At 32.8% G+C, this 19023-nt stretch overlaps 1 non-coding gene across 1 annotated transcript; it reads right to left on the bottom strand.

Moving 5' to 3' along the window:
• Nucleotides 1-16372: 16372 nt before the first annotated feature.
• Nucleotides 16373-16443, bottom strand: Trnag-ccc. Its single transcript has one exon. It is a non-coding gene; the product is annotated as a tRNA-Gly (tRNA).
• Between the last annotated feature and the right edge of the window lie 2580 nt (nucleotides 16444-19023).

The raw sequence follows: 19023 nt of genomic DNA, 5'->3' as shown, positions 1-19023 counted from the left end.
TATTCGGTTCTATTCGGTTCTATTCGGATCTATTTTGTTCTATTCTGTTCTGTTCTATTCTGTTCTATTCGGTTCTATTCGGTTCTATTCTGTTCTATTCGGTTCTGTTCTGTTCTATTCTGTTCTATTCTGTTCTGTTCTGTTCTATTCTATTCTATTATGTTATATTCTATTGTATTCGAATTTCTATCCCATTTTGTAATATGACTTTGACTTTCATTAGTAGATAGCTGATTTAATAAGGAGTAACTTAAGCTACTTTTATATTAGAAACTTATTTATTTTATAACTACGCTATTCCGTTCTATTCCATTCTGTTCTATTCTATTCGATTATATCCGATTTTAATCGATTTTCAAATTGATTTTCTTATCGAGTTTCTTTTCGATGTTGTAATCGATTTTAATCGATTATCTATTCAATTTTATTCGGTTTTCTAATCGATTTTTTTAAATTGATTTTCATCCGTTTTCGATTTTCTATTCGATTTCCTAATCGATTTATAATTTTTATTCAATTTTATTTGATTTTCTATTCAATTCTTTTCGATTTTCTATTCTATTCTATTGGATTCTAGTCGATTCTACTCGATTCTACTCGATTTTACTCAATTTTACTCAATTGTACACGATTCTACTCGATTTTACTCTATTTTACTCAATTCTACTTGATTCTACTCGATTTTACTCGAATCTACTCGACTCTACGCTACTCTACTCTTTATTCAATTGTTTTTTATTCCGTTCTATTTTGTTTTATTCTGCTCTAATCTGTTCTGTTCTATTCTGTTCTATTCTATTATTTAATCTATACAAATAAATAAAATTGGTGTGTCTGTTTGTAATATTAAAATAACTGCTTTTATTCAATTCATGTACATACACCAAAATAACATTTTTTTTTTCAATTTTCGTTTGTCTGTCTGTTTGTTCCGGCTAATCTCTGAAATGACCGGGCCTATTTTGATGGAACTTTCACTGGTAATAAGCTGTTGTAATAAGGAGTAACTTAAGCTACTTTTATTTTTGAAATTTATTTATTTATGATTCTACGAACTGAACAATAACCCTTTTATTGAATTCCATGCGGTAAAAGTCACGGGCACAGCTAGTACTTAATAATCTAAATTAATCGACTATTTTAACTAAATATCCAGCAATATTGGATAGTCTATCCTGCTACTAGGTTGACTGGCAACCCTACTTTGAGGTAGGGTCAGCAACGAGCTTGTGCTACTTCTGGTGCTGTCTATGACGCTTGTCGATAGGCTACGATAACCATTGTACTAGTAGTCTCTATTAATCTCTCAAATAATTTAAAAATCTAACTAATGTCATAGAATGTTCGTAACATTAATCTCAATTTAAATCGATTGACATACATTAAAGTCTTTGTATGTTTTTTACGCTTCAGCATGTAATATCCCACTGCTGGGCATAGGCCTCTTTATGTAGGAGAAGCATTTTCGCATAGCAATCGCTACTCATAGTAGAGAGCATATCTGCCAACCAGCAGCGTAGCAGCGTGGTGGGTTAAGCTCCAATTCTTCTCCTGCATTTAGAAAAAAACCTATGCTCAGCAAAGGGATGTTACAGGCTGAATACGAAAATGCATTTCTTATACTACTACCGACATGTTTCTGAAATATCAAACTATCATATCTAGAAGTCATCGAGAGTATATATAAGAAGTCTATAATTTAAAGAACATAAAACTTGCCTCAATCAGAATTACAGATACATATTTGCAAATGCAAATAAAATTTAATAATAGTCTGTGGGTTCTCTATCAAAGCTCCGTCAAAGAGATTCCTTCCTGAAAGTTTGTAGTAAAGTATTAAGTTTGTTACCACGGCATTCCTCAATAATTTTATACCAGCATGTACATAGTTTATTGACTGATAAGGCAATTTGTGACTTCACCTCCAAAACTAAAGGCTGTAAATTCACATTGACTTAACCATACAGATGATCGTAGCTAAATAATACTGCTTTCAAGCGTCGCGTTCTCTTGGTGAGTAACGTAGAAATACAACAACTGCAGAAGTGTATCTTATAAGTAATATATTTCCGCTGTAGGGCTGCTCCAGATTATGATGAAAATATTTCTTTTTTTTATCATTTATATATTTAATATCAACATTTAGGTCATTTTAATATAATTATTATCGTGAAACAAATGTCAATTCATCATAATAGTTTATTTTGACATCATGGTGACCTACAAATGAAATGTGTCAAAACTATACGTTATTAATTATTATAACAACGTTACTAGATAAGTAAAACACATTGAGATAATTATTCATCATTACAGCCTATACAGTCCACTGCTGGACATAGGCCTCCACAGGTTTACGTCAAAAATAACGTGAACTCATGTGTTTTGCCCATAGTCACCACGCTGGGCAAGCGGGTTGGTGACCGCAGTACTGGCTTTGTCGCACCAAAGACGCTGCTGCCCGTCTTCGGCCTGTGTATTTCAAAGCCAGCAGTTGGATGGTTATCCCGCCATCGGTCGGCTTCTTAAGTTCCAAGATGGTTGTGGAACCTTGTTATCCCTTAGTCGCCTCTTACGACACCCACGGGAAGAGAGGGGGTGGCTAAATTCTTTAGTGCCGTAGCCACACAGCAGAGATAATTATTATTTTGCTATATTTATTTATGACGTGATAGGCGTTCACAGGCGCGGCACTTTCCTTCACTTTACCGACTGCTGGACAAAGGCTTCAATCAAAGGTTTCAATCCTCATAAAGTCACAGGACCATGAATCTCCAGTCTTATGTAATAAATCGTAATAGAATAAGCGTAATTAAAGATTATAATGAAACAAATTTTGAAAGATTATAATGAAACAAAAACATTGCATGGATGACCATGTCCTCGTGTCCAGAACCTAATAAACTGCGATAAAATCCGAAAATTCTTTCATTATAATGAGTAAAATTCGCGTAAACATTAGAAAATAATGTGAGAAACAGTACGGACTTCAAATTGTAATTCATAATGTTCAATAAAAGCATGCAATTTAAAGCCAGTGAATGTTCAATTTAAATTCATAAAAATCCTCATCCAACTCCACGGGCCGATTTCGTGCAATTTTTTTTATAATCTAGTTATTATGTGATTTTGAAACCATTTTGCTGAACGTCCCACTGTTGGGCATAGGCACCGGTCCCGGTTGTTATCATATACCCCTGATAGCGATCGTTACTCATGTGGAATATATCCGCCAACTTACAGTGGAACAGTAAATTAAGCAGCGTTGTGGATTGATCTTCGATCCTTCTCCTATATGTAAAAAGAGGCCTAAGCCCGGCCGTGGGATATTACAGGCTGGATTTTGCTCTATTATACACCACACCTACATGTTACACATTAAATATAAACTGTGTTGAAAAATTGTTCCATTGCCATTTCTTCCAGACAGCACAAATAATCTTCAACCAAATACAACCCAAATATTTTTATGAAAACCAATTTTATAACTTACTTGTCATTTTATATTGTGAGCGAGTTAACTTAGAGAAAGTTTGGTATACAAATAAAAAGTCTGTCACCTTTCGCTATTCGGACGGCCTTACAAAACATAAAAATGACCTTTCACATAAATTAATGGCCATGACAGCACGGGAAATGGACGAAATTTTCTGTGAAAAAAGAAGTGATATATATGTTAAAAGTTTTAGTCTGCTCGGTCGCAGTCGCTTTGTTTTAAAAAAAGAGGTCGTATAAATGTTATACCAGTATGATAATGTAACGGGTGACTCTTTTAAATGTAATTTAAATAATCTAATTTTATATCGAAACTGACCTCCTTTTCAACTGTTATTATGTAATTTAGACAATTTTTTTTCAAAAAAAAATTTAGACATATTTTTATCCATGTTAATAGAAAATGTTTTTAAAAAAATCTCAAAACATTTGCAGTTGATGGCCTCAATATTATTAACGTCATCTAATATGTTCCAACATACATACACCGTTGTCTGGTCCTGAGGTAGACAAATTAATGGCTGTGTTTTTAGGTACGAGCCAGCTGATATAGGTACGTATGTTTTGTTAATATTATATATAATATGATACTAGCTGTGCCCGCGACTTCGTGGGCGTGGAATTTAAAAACAAGTTTAGGTTATACGGCTCTACTCCAAAAAAGTTCACTGGTCTCATTAAAACTACAAATGCTTCATTTCCATCTTCAAATTCAAATTTGCAAGTTTCGATAACAATAATTATTTTTACCGAACATGAGACAAAGCTCAAAAGTCATACCTTAATATTTGAACAATCTGTTTACGTCATTTAACGTTATTACGCCGTCATTTTAAGATGATATTTTCATTTCATGGCACATCACATCAAGACTATGGAACTGTGAAATTAGCAAAAAATAAGAGGTTGAAAGAAAGGTATACAAATTGTTTATTATTTACATGAAGATATAAAACATCCTAATTTGTTTGTCCCATATATTAATCTAATATAAAATTCTCGTGTCGCGGTGTTTGTAGTTAAACTCCTCCGAAACAGCATGACCGATTCTCATGAAATTTTGTGTGCATATCGATTAGGTCTGAGAATCGAACAACATCTATTTTTCATACCCCTAACTTATAGGGGGGGGGGATTGAGAAGTTTAATAAAATATTATGAAATTTTGTGTGCATATCGGGTAGTTCTGAGAATCAACCAATATCTATCTTTTATTCCCCTAAGTTAAAAGGGGGGGGGGGGGATTGAGTCGGTTAATAAAATATATGGCAAAACAACGTTTGCGGGGTCAGCTAGTTTTATATAACTGACTCGAATGATTTCGTCTGCGATACTTATTTTCTTTAAATACTTATAATATATACATATATATAAATTAAAAAAGTCGTTTTTTTAATAGGAACGTTATCCTAACATTAACGAATATAAAAAAACGAGTGCGCTTTAGACCACACGACTGAAGTAAAGCTTACGAAACATAAATCTCTCCCTTTCTATCTTCACTAACTTATATCTCCCTCTCAACTGCCGTCCGCCTCGCCCGATCACACTTTTCATAACGCCCTCGTCACGCATTCGCCAGCTTACTCCCAAAACCATCCCCAAATCAATTGGTGAAGTTAATGAGGAGTTATACGCGTTGACACATTTCTTGATTTTTTTTATACAACTAGGTCGGTGAACAAGCGTACGGCTCACCTGATGGTAAGCGATTACCGTAGCTTATAGACGCCTGCAACACTATTAGCATCGCAAGCGTAGCCAGTGACAGCTCCAACAGGCTACTGGAGTTAACTCACTCACTCGGGCTTACTTTAAATGATAAAATTATAATTTATTAAAACAATAGAACTCTAAAATCAAACCATAAATTGACGCCTGCTACTTTTATAGCTCCTGCAAGTGCTGATATATTATATCTATATATTATATCTATACATTATATAAACAGCTAAAATCACTTTAAAGCGATTACTAAGCGCCAGTCTCACTAAATGTCAGTGTCAGTTGTTTCAGACCATTCCATTCCTCAGATTATTTTCATACCATGAAATTTATCTTGTTCCTTACTTCGAGCAAACTCCAAATAGTATTAAAGATTAATATCTCAAAGTACCTACTGTATCGTGGGTTTTTTGAATATACGTTTTCCAATAAATCAACGACTCCACGGGACCCTTTCGGGACGGGGGTCGTTATCCTTTTAGGTAGCTGGTTACTGGTTAATAACTGGTTGGCCTTTTCAACTTTGAATTACTTATGAAGAAATAATATTATTATTCTTCATACAATATTTATTATTCTTATTCATTCACTTAAGAGACTAGTATGGAAACACAGACATTTGTGACAACAACTGTATAATATCAATTTGTTCAACTAAAAGAAATTATTGGTGTTAGTATCTAAGTTGCTTGACAGAAAAACTAAGATTAGGATATACAAAACTGTGATCAGACCAATCCTTATGTACGGATGCGAGACTTGGGTACTAACGCTTAAAGAAGAGAACAAGCTTCTTGTGACAGAGCGGAAAATACTCCGAAAGATTTTAGGGCCGACCCAAGAAGCTGACGGAAGATGGCGGGTGAGAAAGAACCAAGAGATTGAAGACCTAGTGGCTGAACCCAATATCATCGGAGAAACCAGAGCAGCGCGACTTCGCTGGCTCGGCCACGTAGTAAGGATGAGAGACGATCGCGCAGCGAAGAGGGCGTGGTTGGGAAAACCTGACGGTTGTAGGCCCGTGGGGCGCCAAAATACCGCTGGGAGGACGAGGTACAGAGAGACCTGCGCGAGCTGGTGACAGCGGACTGGCGCGACATAGCTCTGGACCGGGACCGCTGGAGACTTTTGGTGTCGGAGGCCAAGATCCACTTCGGGTCGCTGAGCCAGAGGAGTAAGTAAGTAAAAGAAATTATGGAATTGTCATTACAAAGTTTCAAGCTAATAAAACGCTAAATAGTCTTATCGAAAAACTGCAAGTTATTTTATTACAATTAGCTCAAAACTTGAATTTATAAAAGATTTATAATTGAAATAAAATCAACATACATATATTCAGAAGTATGAAAGTTATACGTTTTCGCGTTTTGGTACCTTATGATGATTCACTCATCTCAACCAAAAATTATTTAGTCACTGATTTGTGCTCTAATTATTAAATAATTGTTATTGGGGAACGAATATTCTCATTTATGACATTACCCAACTAAATATCAGGGTCTTACCAAATACGGCTCAGGGAAATAAAAAGGCTTCATCCTCGTTTTAAGGCACTGCGTCATCCCCAATTAAAAAAAAAATTAATATTCGTATTTCAATATAAACCCAATGAAACTGTGATTTTATGTATAAACCATCTAACGTATATGTAATGGAAAAATAAGGTCACTGCGTTTAATTAGGACCGCATTTTAGGTGTCTATGATAACGACTGGGAACGTCATCTTAACGTATTCACCGAGACGCGGTGGAGAGATTTACGAGAACAGAGGTCCAATTCGAAAAGAAATATTTGTGCAAATAAAAATATCCATATGTACTCATAAATTTTCGCATTTGTAACAAAAGTAGGACAAATCGTAATTATTTCACATCCTCCAATAACGCGATTGTTTGCTTGTTGAACGTTCGTACAAATTCGTTTAGAATAGATAGTTACAGAGAACAAGTAAGTGGATGCAAATAAAACGGTAACAACTACATCTATCTGATACGATACAAAGAGAATTAATTACTCTATCTCACAGCGATTGGAAGACAAGGTTACATGTTAAAATATCGTTTTGTACTAAGGACAGTAAACTATAATGTTTCGATGCGTTCAAAATAAGAAATTACTTCGGTCAAGTAGGCTTCAAAATCACTTTTGACTTTGAGCAAACTATAATTACATTTCTTATAAATAACTTATTATAATTAAAAGTGAAACTACCACCATGAGACGTAGATTCTGCAGAGTGGAATCGGCAAGAAATTCCGTTACTTATGTGATCCTATTTTCCATGTCTGTAAATTTTGATCGAAATAGTGATCCAAATCGATAGACCAGTTCCTTCACATCACTTTTCTTCAGATATTCCAAGGAGTATTTATTGCCATTAACCAAATGAATGGATAACATGACATACAAATAACTATGACATAAAATACTTCATTAATTTTTTTTATTTACTGCTTTAGTGGCCTGAAGATGAGGCATCTACCTAATTATGTTACGTCATATGTGATAGAACACGTCGTTGCTTTTTTAACAAGCACTAAGATGACCTAAATGATACCAGACAAACGATAACCTTTTGTCATTTATCATCTACTTAGATCTAATTTAAAAAAATACTTTTGATTAAGGATTAGGGAATAATGCATTGCCAGAAAAGACATGTTTAGGACATACCAACTAAAGATAAATTTACGATAAGTTATGATGTTTTATGAGAAATTCAAGTAACTTACACCGGTTTTATCAATATTATAGTATAGTTCTACTGGTGTCACTTGTAGCAATATTATATGTTAATTTTAAAAACAAATTAATGTTTTAAAATATAATAAGATAAAGTTTTTTTTTTGGTTTCTTAAAACAATTTATGTTATTTTTCGGCACTATACAAATTAGAAGCGTTGGATATTAAAACTTGTTAAGTATTATACACAAACACGTTATGAGGCATAAATTAAATTATGGACTAAAGCCCTTACGCAACATTAAGTTGTAATGTATAAAAATAGAATTCACATTTATATACCCGTCGACCAAACCTAATTTCGAAGTTGATAATTTAAAAAGCGAAAAGAAAATAAACGGCACTTTTTTCATCGACCTGACTAGTTGCGACTAGTCCGTACTAGTTACGAGAATGTTGCGGAGAGTCGGGACAGCAACAGACTACTGTTTATTTTCGGTTTTAGATTACTTTTTGCGGTTTTTTTTTCGAAAATACACGAGAATTTAACGGACATTTCGAGGAACGAAAAGAGGACTTTCGTTTGCTTTCGTGACAGCTTATTTTATGTTGTTCGAAGAAATAGCAGGCTGTTTTATTATATCTGTGTTTTTATTTCAATAAAAGTCGAAGTACATTAGAACATTTTAGTATTAAAATGAATAAATACTACCAATTATTTTTCATAAAACGCTTCAGCCTGTAATATCCCACTACTGGGCATAGGCCTCTTTCCCCATGTAGGAGAAAGATCAGAGCTTAATCCACCACGCTGCTCCAATGCGGGTTGGCGGATATATTTCCTACTATGAGTAACGATTGCTATCAGGTGTACATAATAACAACCGGGACCGACGGCTTAACGTGCTCTTCGAGGCACGGTGGGGAGACCCACAAGGACAAAAAAAAAGCCAAAATAATTATTAAAATAATGAATACTTTTCTTTTATTTTTCAATTTGACCACAGTCTTTAACAATAAACAAAAGAGATATGCGTGTGTGCCAAATACATAGTTGTGTGTGTAATGTTTTATTTTTTATTTAATGTATTTTTACATATGATTTAAAAATATATATTAACAAACTGTACTCGTTATATAAAGTTTATAAATTCGAAAACTTCGTTTATAAATTCGAAACTTCTCCGTCCACACAATTTTCGTAAAAAGGGTTAAAAAGTTTTACTTCGCGTATTAATATATAGATGAAATTTTCCATCGAAAGTGCTGTTAAAAACCCAATGAAATTCAATATTTTACTTTAATTGATTTCGATAATATTATAAATCGATACGTTAACTTGGTTGATTGTTTTAATTATTAAAACTCAATCAAAATTTGTAACTTATAATTTACTAGCGACCCGCCCCGGCTTCGCACAGTTGTAAAAACTATCGGTATTTCTCTACTATATTATGCATGTATTATACATATAAATCTTCCTCTGGAGTCACTCTGTTTACTAAAGAAAACCGCATCAAAATCCGTTGCGTAGTTTTAAAGACTATTATGCTTAGCATACAGACAGCGGGAAGCGACTTTGTTTTATATTATGTAATGATTACCTGAATGAGTCTTTCTCATTTTCAGTCTCCTGCATTGTTGGTGTGATAAAATAAAATCACGTATCAAAATAATGACCAGTCTTTTTTTTCTTTTACCTCTTTTATGCAATTAAAATGTTATTTATTTCTATTGTTCAACACAAAGTTTTATTTAAAATGATAAGAACAAAACAAAGGTGATAAAGAATTTTACTGCGTCAAGAGATCTATCTCTACATATAATAAAATTGTTAAAGGTTCAATTCTGTACATTGAAGATAATTTAAATGTTTTATTACAGTCGAAGCTATTTTAGATTGTCTGCGTGTTTTTTATGTGTTGTATTTTTTATGTGTCTTTCGAACTTCACTCCCAAGCTACTGAATTTTATCTAAAAAATGCAAATTATTATAATTTGTGTTATTATGAATTAGAGACACTGGATACTTTTTATCCTTAAACGGATCCCTAGGTAAAAAGTAATCCTGAACGAAATCGTAGGTACAGATAGGTAAGAAAAATATGTAATAAAACTAAATATAAGCTTCTCAACTAACTCTAAGGCCTAAAAATTGCAACTCTTCTAATTCAGCTAGAGGCTTTATCAATGTTTAGTTATATGTATATTTATATCGTAAAGAAGTGTTTTTTTTTAACTATGAAAGTTGTCATTAATTCTAAATTTTACTTAACACCTTTCAAAAGCCATTTTAACCTGAAGAAGAAGAAGAAGTAAAACAGTATAAGTAATTCGTGGCAAAACACCAGCCATTATATCTGTGGGTAAAACCACGAAAAACGATTAGTTAATAATAAAAGTATATTTTAACTGAGGTAGGGCACAGCAGGAATTTCCTGCTCAAAATATGGAGCAGCCCGACTGGGGTAGTAAGTACCTCGACCTTACAGAAGATCACAGCTAAATAATACTGTTTTCAAGCAGTATTGTGTTCCTGTTAGTGAGTAAGGTGACCAGAGCTCCTAGGAGGATTGGGATTGGGTCGGCAACGCGCTTGCGATGCTTCTGGTGTTGCAGGCGTCTATAAGCTACGGTAATCACTTACCATCAGGTGAGCCGTACGCTTGTTTGCCGACCTAGTTACATAAAAAAATAAAATAAGAAAACCTCTTTTTACAATAACATCCTTGAATGTTCGAAATTCTGTGCTATTTTTGCGGAAGAAAAATAGTCTTTTTTGTCACGGAAACCCGCAGGTGCATGATGTGTGAGGCAAAAAGTAGTGAACGGAAGAAAAATGCGTTATTACCTAAAGCGTCCGCCCCATATACCTTTCCTGTAGCTGTGTACCAAGCACGTTATATGGTGCGTTACATGGATATTCTTATATCTGTTAACCGACAACCTATTGTTAGATAGCACTTTTACATTTTAATAAGTAAATAAATTCTATAAACCGACACATACTAATAATACTGCACTGACTCACTTTATTATAGAGGTGCAGAGTAGTAAAAACAATATTAATTAAGATATTTATAAAGTTTATTATACGATTTAATTACAAAAACAAAAATTATTAATTTTTTGTTGGCTTAGTATCTATTCTTTAGAGGTGTCTAAATATATTACAAATTATTTTTTTTAAAGAGGAAAAGCTAAAATTGCATTGTCACGTAACTCTACATCTTGAGAAACAAATTTCCTAAATTGTCTGTTAGTATACAAATCTTTCAAACATATTCCCACTGAACTATGTTCAAAAGTCTGCACGCCTATTTTATTTAATAGTAGGTGACCCAGCAACGCGTTTTTTGGCTCACTAATTATAATTTATTAAAATATTAGTAAATTCTACATTCAAATACGCCATCTATAATCTAGAAATAGAAATACGACGCCATCTACCGGATACCGGATATCTATAATTTAGACGCCAAACCGCCATCTATTAGGATTTTATAGAACTAACCGATAAAAACACACTAAAGTCGTATAATAAACATTTAATTAACAATAACAAATATTGAGATCAATAATTGGGATAAAAACTCCCCATCTCCCAAGTTGGACCGAATTACACGCTTACAAAATTTGATAAAAATTGGTCCAGTAGTTTCGGAATTTATCGCTAACATACATCGTGACACGAAATTTTGTGTGTGTTTATAGCTTACATCTGTATAATATTGGCTATGTAATATGCTTATTTTTATTATTATCTACTTATTATATTTATACCCTAAATAAATCCCTCTCTTTGTGCGCTAAACATATAAATATAGATAAGAATAATTTCATCCCGTAAGTAATAATGAGCGATATAATTATGTTTATTTTTTTTTTATATAAAAAAGTGGGCAACGAGCGTGCATTTTGAGAAGATATGAAATAAATAGTAAACAGAATTGATAGTCATATAAAAAATGTATTTTTATCAATAGTAATTACAAGGGAAGGCCATGAGGACTAATTCCGTCCAAGCTCCGCAAACGTAATTTCTTCTGCACTTGGTTCTTCCTACCGACTAGCGAACAAACTTGTAAAAATCGATGAATAGCTGTACAGCAAATAATACAGATTAAAAAAACTAAAAAATCGATAGCGAGCTAAACATTTCCAGCAATTTGGATACATAACGACAACCGACGACGGCTTCTGGGTTTGCAATAAATTTTCATCAAAATGAAGGCGAAACACACCTCTAGTTTAGAGATGACAAGCCATATTATAAATACGAAGATATGAAATTAATCGTATGTAAAATAAACGTAAAGAGTTAGGATCAACAACTTGTATGAAATATAGATATTCATATATATCATTCGGAACATTAAACAATAAGTATTATGACAATGTTTCATGTACGCAACACAATTTTCATTTCAAAGTTACAACGCAAAAACAATTTCAATCTGATTAGTAGACAAACACAGTTACTACAAGTAAAAATAAACAATCTCTTTAAGTTTTATTGGAGTTTTAAAATAAAAGTTAATAAGTAATGATAAAATTAATACAATCAGCCTTTATTTCGTATTCGTTCATTCATTCCTAGGAAAGTAGTTCGGTGTTAAGATTCCTAGCGATGAAAGCAATCCTGGCAAAGTTCCAATTCTCAGACACTCTGTTGTACTATCAATGTTAGGAAGTAAAAAATACCTGGATCCTCATCAGCCATAAAATTGCACTGCCATCTGCTGAATAAATTTCCATTTTTTTTTTTTTTTACAAAACATCCAACTATCTTATTATTCATTATGATTACATTTCGTCGATCAGAGACAATTATGAAATCAAATTTGTACTCAAAACTTTTTCGGTGCTTACTTATATTTAACTATCGATTTCTCGATCTATCGATTATTTAATAATGATCGTTTAACGATAATATCTATATGTTTTAAATATTACTCTAACGGTTCATTCTGGGACACAAGAAAATACTACTAACTCAAATATTTTATTCTTTTAAATAACTGTGAATTTAAAATCGATTGCTATTCTTTCTATATATCGATTCTTGGTATCATCAAAATTATACAAAACTAGCTATGCCCCCGACTTCGTCCGCGTGGAATTTAACAAAAAGTTATTTTTCAGTTCGGAGAGTTATAAAATAAATAAATTTCTAAAATAAAAGTAGCATAAGTTATTTCTTACTATATCAGCTATCTGCCTGTGAAGATCTCGTCAAAATCGGTCCAGCGGTTTCAAAGATTAGCCGGAACAAACAGACAGACAGATAGACAAAAGTTGTAAAAAATGTTATTTTTGTATATGTATCGTGTATATCCGTATGCATTTAGTAAAAAGCGGTTATTTTTAATATTACAAACAGACACGCCAATTTTATTTATTTGTATAGTTGGGTAAACAAAACAGAATTTTAAGAAATACCCTCATTGTGTATTTTTTGGCCAAAAAAGGTATTTCTTTCGAATAACTGACTATGTTTCTGACTTTAGGCACACCGCAATCTGCAATGATTATTTAAATATGTACCTTAGTTTACCTAACAAAATAAATACGAATATAAAATCAGGATTACGTTCGACGTTATCACGTAAACAGGACCTATAGGACACATCTGAGTCCGGACAATAACCGTCACGTGTTAGTACGCCCTTTACTATCGATGTAAATAGGACAGTCCCATTATATTTACTATTATAATTTTTATTATACGAACCATTTATTTATCTATTTTCCATTACAATGAGATTTATTAAATTGATCCTTAACTTAATTAAATTACAACTAGGTACTAACATGACAACTTGATTAGTAAAGTACGGATGTCCAAAAAAGGTACTAAAGGGTACCGGGTCTCACCCATTGTTGGAAATATAGGATCAGGTGTACAGTACTATTAAGATGTACAGTAGTAGTTTACTTAGGTAAACGAACACAAGATTCATAGGTAATGGTATTTTTATTTTGTTAATTCTTTAGATATAATAATCTCAAGTTCCTTGTGCCTAGTTAAAATTCTAACTAATAATCTGTTTGTTGTATAAAAAAGGTGTGATATGAGATACCAAGTGATATTTATTTTTTAATATTTGTAAGCATTTTAAAATACATCGCCATACGATCAACAATAATTTGTAAATGTGCAAATCCCGAACAGATTATAATCTAACCTAGTTCGTCAAGAATAACAGTACTTTTTATCCAGAGATTATAACGGGGTCTAAAATTACACGGTTGAAATGGGTGAACTTATGGCTAATTAGCCATTTCTTCCAGACAGTCCAATTTATTTTATAACAATTTTTCTCGTAAGCATTGAACTGTCTCAGTCTGAGTACCGCTAAGCTCTCCCTGAACATTTTAAATAAAATTAGATTGTACATAAATAAATAAAACAACGTGAATGACTAGCCTGTAGGAGCGGTTTGAAGTAACACTACTTTTTACTCCGGGGGTTGTCGGTTCCATTCCCGCCCAGAATCTGGGTGTAATATATATATTTACTTATATTCTAGTAGTGTGTAGTTACGAGTATATTAGTCGTATGTTATAGGTAACAGCTGACGGATTTTTTTTTTTTTTTTTTTTTTTAATATTATTAGGTCGGCAAACAAGCGTACGGCTCACCTGATGGTAAGCGATTACCGTAGCTTATAGACAACTGCGACACCAGAAGCATCGCAAGCACGTTGCCGATCCAATCCCCAATCCCCCCAGGAGCTCTGGTCACCTTACTCACCATATAGTTACATACATATAGTTACATATTTTTAACAAGCATTAAGTTGCTTACCTTAGGAACAGACAAACATGTGCGTGTAAAAAAAATCCTGGTCACCCCACAAATAACTAATTCAGGGATTAAATGTACATTTCAGAACAAAGGTTATTACGTGAACAACCGGATATGTGTATGGGTTTCATATCAGAATAAAACAAATGCATTGTTACTGATACGGTGATACGACGCCATATACGGTATATTGTTTCGGTATTATAATTCATAAATAAGCGTTGAGTACGCTGTATATTTATTTTATGTTATTAACTTTTAAACTTAAAATGTAAATTTATTTCTTATGATAGTTATTATATAAATTAATATTTTTTTAGTGTCTAATGTTTTTTTATATTTATTTTCCTTATAAATTTATTTTATTGTGATTTTACTAATTAAATTTAATTTAAACGGAGCAGCAGCATATAGTACTGCCTATAAAAAAGTATAGATTGATTGATTTATAATCATTGTTTACCCAACTATTATGTATTAATACATTTATATTATATCTTCTGTTGGTTGTACTTAATAAATAAATTTAGTTATTTATTGTATAAGTAGATGTTTAACGGTTTCACTTGTTAAATTTAAATTATTTTTTCTAATATTTTTGTCTACTAGTTGATAGTTCTGAATCATGTTATAACTATGACTTTGCCCGATTGCAGTACCTCAATCTTACAGAAGATCGAAGCTAAATTATATTGTTCTTAAGTTGTGTCCGGTTCCTGTCGTGAGTAGGGTGACCAGAGCTCCAAGGGAGGGTTGTGGTAGGATCGGCAACGCGCAATTCTCATGGTATTGCAATCGTTTATAGGCTATGGTATCCGTTTACCATGAGACCGTACTCTTGTTTCTAACTTTTATTGTATTTGAATAATTAAGATTATAATAATTGACCATAGATATTAAAAGCATTCTGTATTTCTCATTTAAACTTATTTTTACGTTATAAAATGTGCACAGTACTTAAAGTCTAATCTTTTTACATATAATACTGATAAAGTTAGGCCACTAACAGTTAATACTCGGCCGATTCGGGTCGTAGCGTATTTTTATAGCCGTATCTTTCTCAATATACCGCAGAGCGTAAAAATAATTTTTCAGATCAATCCTTTGGATCTTAAAGTGAACTTATAACAAATATCTTTCTAGCTTTGCCTTTTTATCTCTTGACAACTTTAATAATTAACAACAAAGGAACAGAAAAATTATTAAAAAAAAAACCTAAATGAGGTGGTACACGGGAGAATATCATAATACCCGTGAATGTACCGTAAATTCTGTTTTTACTTCATACTTTTTTGGACTGTCATCTAGGTATTGTCTAGATATACTTTGAGACACTTGGTTAAGATTTCTTCCACATATTTTTATTTTATACAGTAGTAGGTGTCATAGTTCTGTGTTTTATAGTCCGTTTAGCTAAATAATTAATTAGTTAAAACTTCATATTAAACGGTGCCCAGATCATAATTATATGTCGGAAAACAACAAAAATAACCCAAATACTAGAACTAAAAAAATGATTCGTAAAGAAATAATTATTAATATTTTGCTACATTTTAATAGTGCTTTTTTGGAGCTTAGCGCGATTGTAATTTTTGAAATTTGCTGTAAACGACAAAATAAACTAAAAAAACAAAACACGATTCTGAACAAAAAGAGCTGCACTGCCCGGGAATCGAACCCGGGTCGCAAGAATGGGAATCTTGCATGATACCACTACACCAGCAGTGCTTAGTACCAACGACTTTAAAATTTGATCTAGTAATTATTTTCAGAATAATATTAACTTTTATCAAGTTTGTATAATCTTTTACAGTACAATGCATCTAGACTGCGTTGAATAATTTACGTCCGAATGTAAAATTATTATACACTTTCTTTATTCCATAGTTAAAATTCTACAAACATAAACTTGAGTTCATAAGTTCCTTTTTAACCGACTACAATAAGAGAAGGAGATTCTCAATTCGACTGGGTTTTCATGTGTGTTATCCGTACCAATTTTGATGATTCTTTTTGTAAGAGCAGGTGCTTGTTATGTTATATTTAAATTTGAGTGAATCTGACGGGTAGCTTTGATTTATCCGTATTTTTCAACTACCCACGTTTGTGATGTTCGATGTTGATGTTAATTAAAATCAGTTTTTTTTTTCTTTGATAACAAAAACTGTTATGGTGGTGTGAGTTTGAATAGATTAGCACGTTGACGCAGTTTTTCCCCCCCTGCCCTGCTTTCTGCTCCGGAGTTTGTCGATGCTAGTCTCGCTCGAATCTTGCTATGTATACATAGCTACCCATAAAAATATATTCTTATGTAAGCGTCCAATTTAAATTTGATCAAAACCTGATAAGTAATTTTTGAGTTATCTCCAATAATACGTATTAACTGAGGTAGGGCACAGCAGAAAATTTCCTGCTCAAAATATGGTGCAGCCCGACTGGGGTAGTACCATGACTTTACAGAAGATCACAGCTAAAATAATACTTTTTTCAAGCAATGTTATGTTCCTGTTGGTGAGTAAGGTGACCGAGTTCCTGAGTGGAATTGAAGATTGGGTCGCCAACGCGTTTCTTATGCTTCTGGTGTTGCAAACGTCTATAAGCTACGGTAATCGCTTACCGTGCGAGGTACGGTTGTTTGCCGACCTAATTATTTAAAATTAAAATTAAAAAATAAACTATTTTTCATCTATCTACGTTGTAGAGTTGTATTACTTGTTAATGTAAATTAAACTTAGTTTGTTTATGTTTGCGAGCAAACACAATTCTTTTTTTTATCTTATAAGCCTTAGTTCGCACAGAATGCACAAAGTTAAACCTCGTGAGTATGCTTAAAAAATTAGAATTAAAAGCTTGTAAGTTTGTTACGTACTAATATAATTTAACAAGTTTTGTGCCAATGAATTCTTTAAAAATTTTGTATAATTATATGAAATTGATGTGTGTATGGAATATGTCCTTTTTGATTCTATATTAATTAATAAATATAATAAAATCGTGCTATATAAATGACGCGGCATCGGGAAATGAAATTTCATAACGGAAATCAATTCTCAACTGTACATACATGTGTTGAAATAAAAACAAGGGTTGTTACAGTAGATTTACAAATGGGTAATCACGTCATAGGTAACTTTAACATTTACCGTAAGATGACACTCAGCATTTATTTAATAGAAACCTTAAAATTATAACACAAGATTAATTTTTCCAAGCCTTGAACATACGTCACTGGATTACGAATAACCTAAACTACAAAAGAATGTTTTGAAAACCACAAATTAATAAGCTTAAAAATATGTATATTAGTTCTCAAGGTTTTTGATGTTTCTTTGTTGGTTTTCGTAGAGGCCTATTAGCTCCTAGGTCAAGATACTAGTGACCTAGTCACTACTTTCAAGTTTAGGTCTTAATGAGTACGCCGAAACGCTTACCAAAGAACATGAACACGAGAATAACTTTGTGTTTATTATAAGCTTTTAACTTCAGCTACGTTCAGTTTTTTAGATCAAGTCTTGTGAGTTTAATTAAAATTACTTCCTTTTATCCTATTAAAAGGAAATGAGTCGAATTCTGTGCAACCTAAGTGGTTTTAACCATTTGGAACTCCATAGTTGAAGTTGTACAATTATATTTTTATGTAGGTATAAAATTCTCGTGTCGCAATGCTAGTTACCTTCTTTAGTGCTACTTCTCCGAAACAGCTGGATCGATTTTTTTTAAATTTTGTGTGGATATCGGCTAGGTCTGAGAATCGGCCAACATCAATTTTTCATATCCCTAAATTATAAGGGAGTTAATAATATATATGGCAAAACAACGTTTGCGGGGTCAGCTAGTATACCTATATTATAGTGTATACCTAGTATATATATTAGTCAAGATTATAATACATTTCTAATTGTACGGACTACCGCACATTCAGCAATGTGAGTGTCTTGCAAACTTATTTGTTATATATATACGTATCGTTCGTATATCATTCCAGACGCCCTGGCAGTGAAGCTATGTTAGATATACCGAAATGTAACACAAAATTTAAGTTAAATTAATTTACGGTACGCGCCTCCATACTATGAAACAAACCCCCAAGTGACATCAGAAATAGTCCTTCCCTTGTTTCTTTTAAATATAAATTAAACAAACGCTTGCACTAGCTAATGTGTAATCATCTGTATAGAATGTGTATGTATTTACGTTTATATTGTAGTGAATATGTATTTTTTTTTATGTCACTAGATCGGCAAACAAGCGTACGGCTCACCTGATGGTAAGCGATTACCGTAGCTTATAGACGCCTGCAACACCAGA

Source organism: Melitaea cinxia, chromosome 15 (assembly GCF_905220565.1).
Source record: "Melitaea cinxia chromosome 15, ilMelCinx1.1, whole genome shotgun sequence".
Classification (NCBI taxonomy): domain Eukaryota; kingdom Metazoa; phylum Arthropoda; class Insecta; order Lepidoptera; family Nymphalidae; genus Melitaea; species Melitaea cinxia.
The sequence above is the reverse complement of the archived record's forward strand: the minus strand, read 5'-3'. Positions and strand labels throughout refer to the sequence as shown.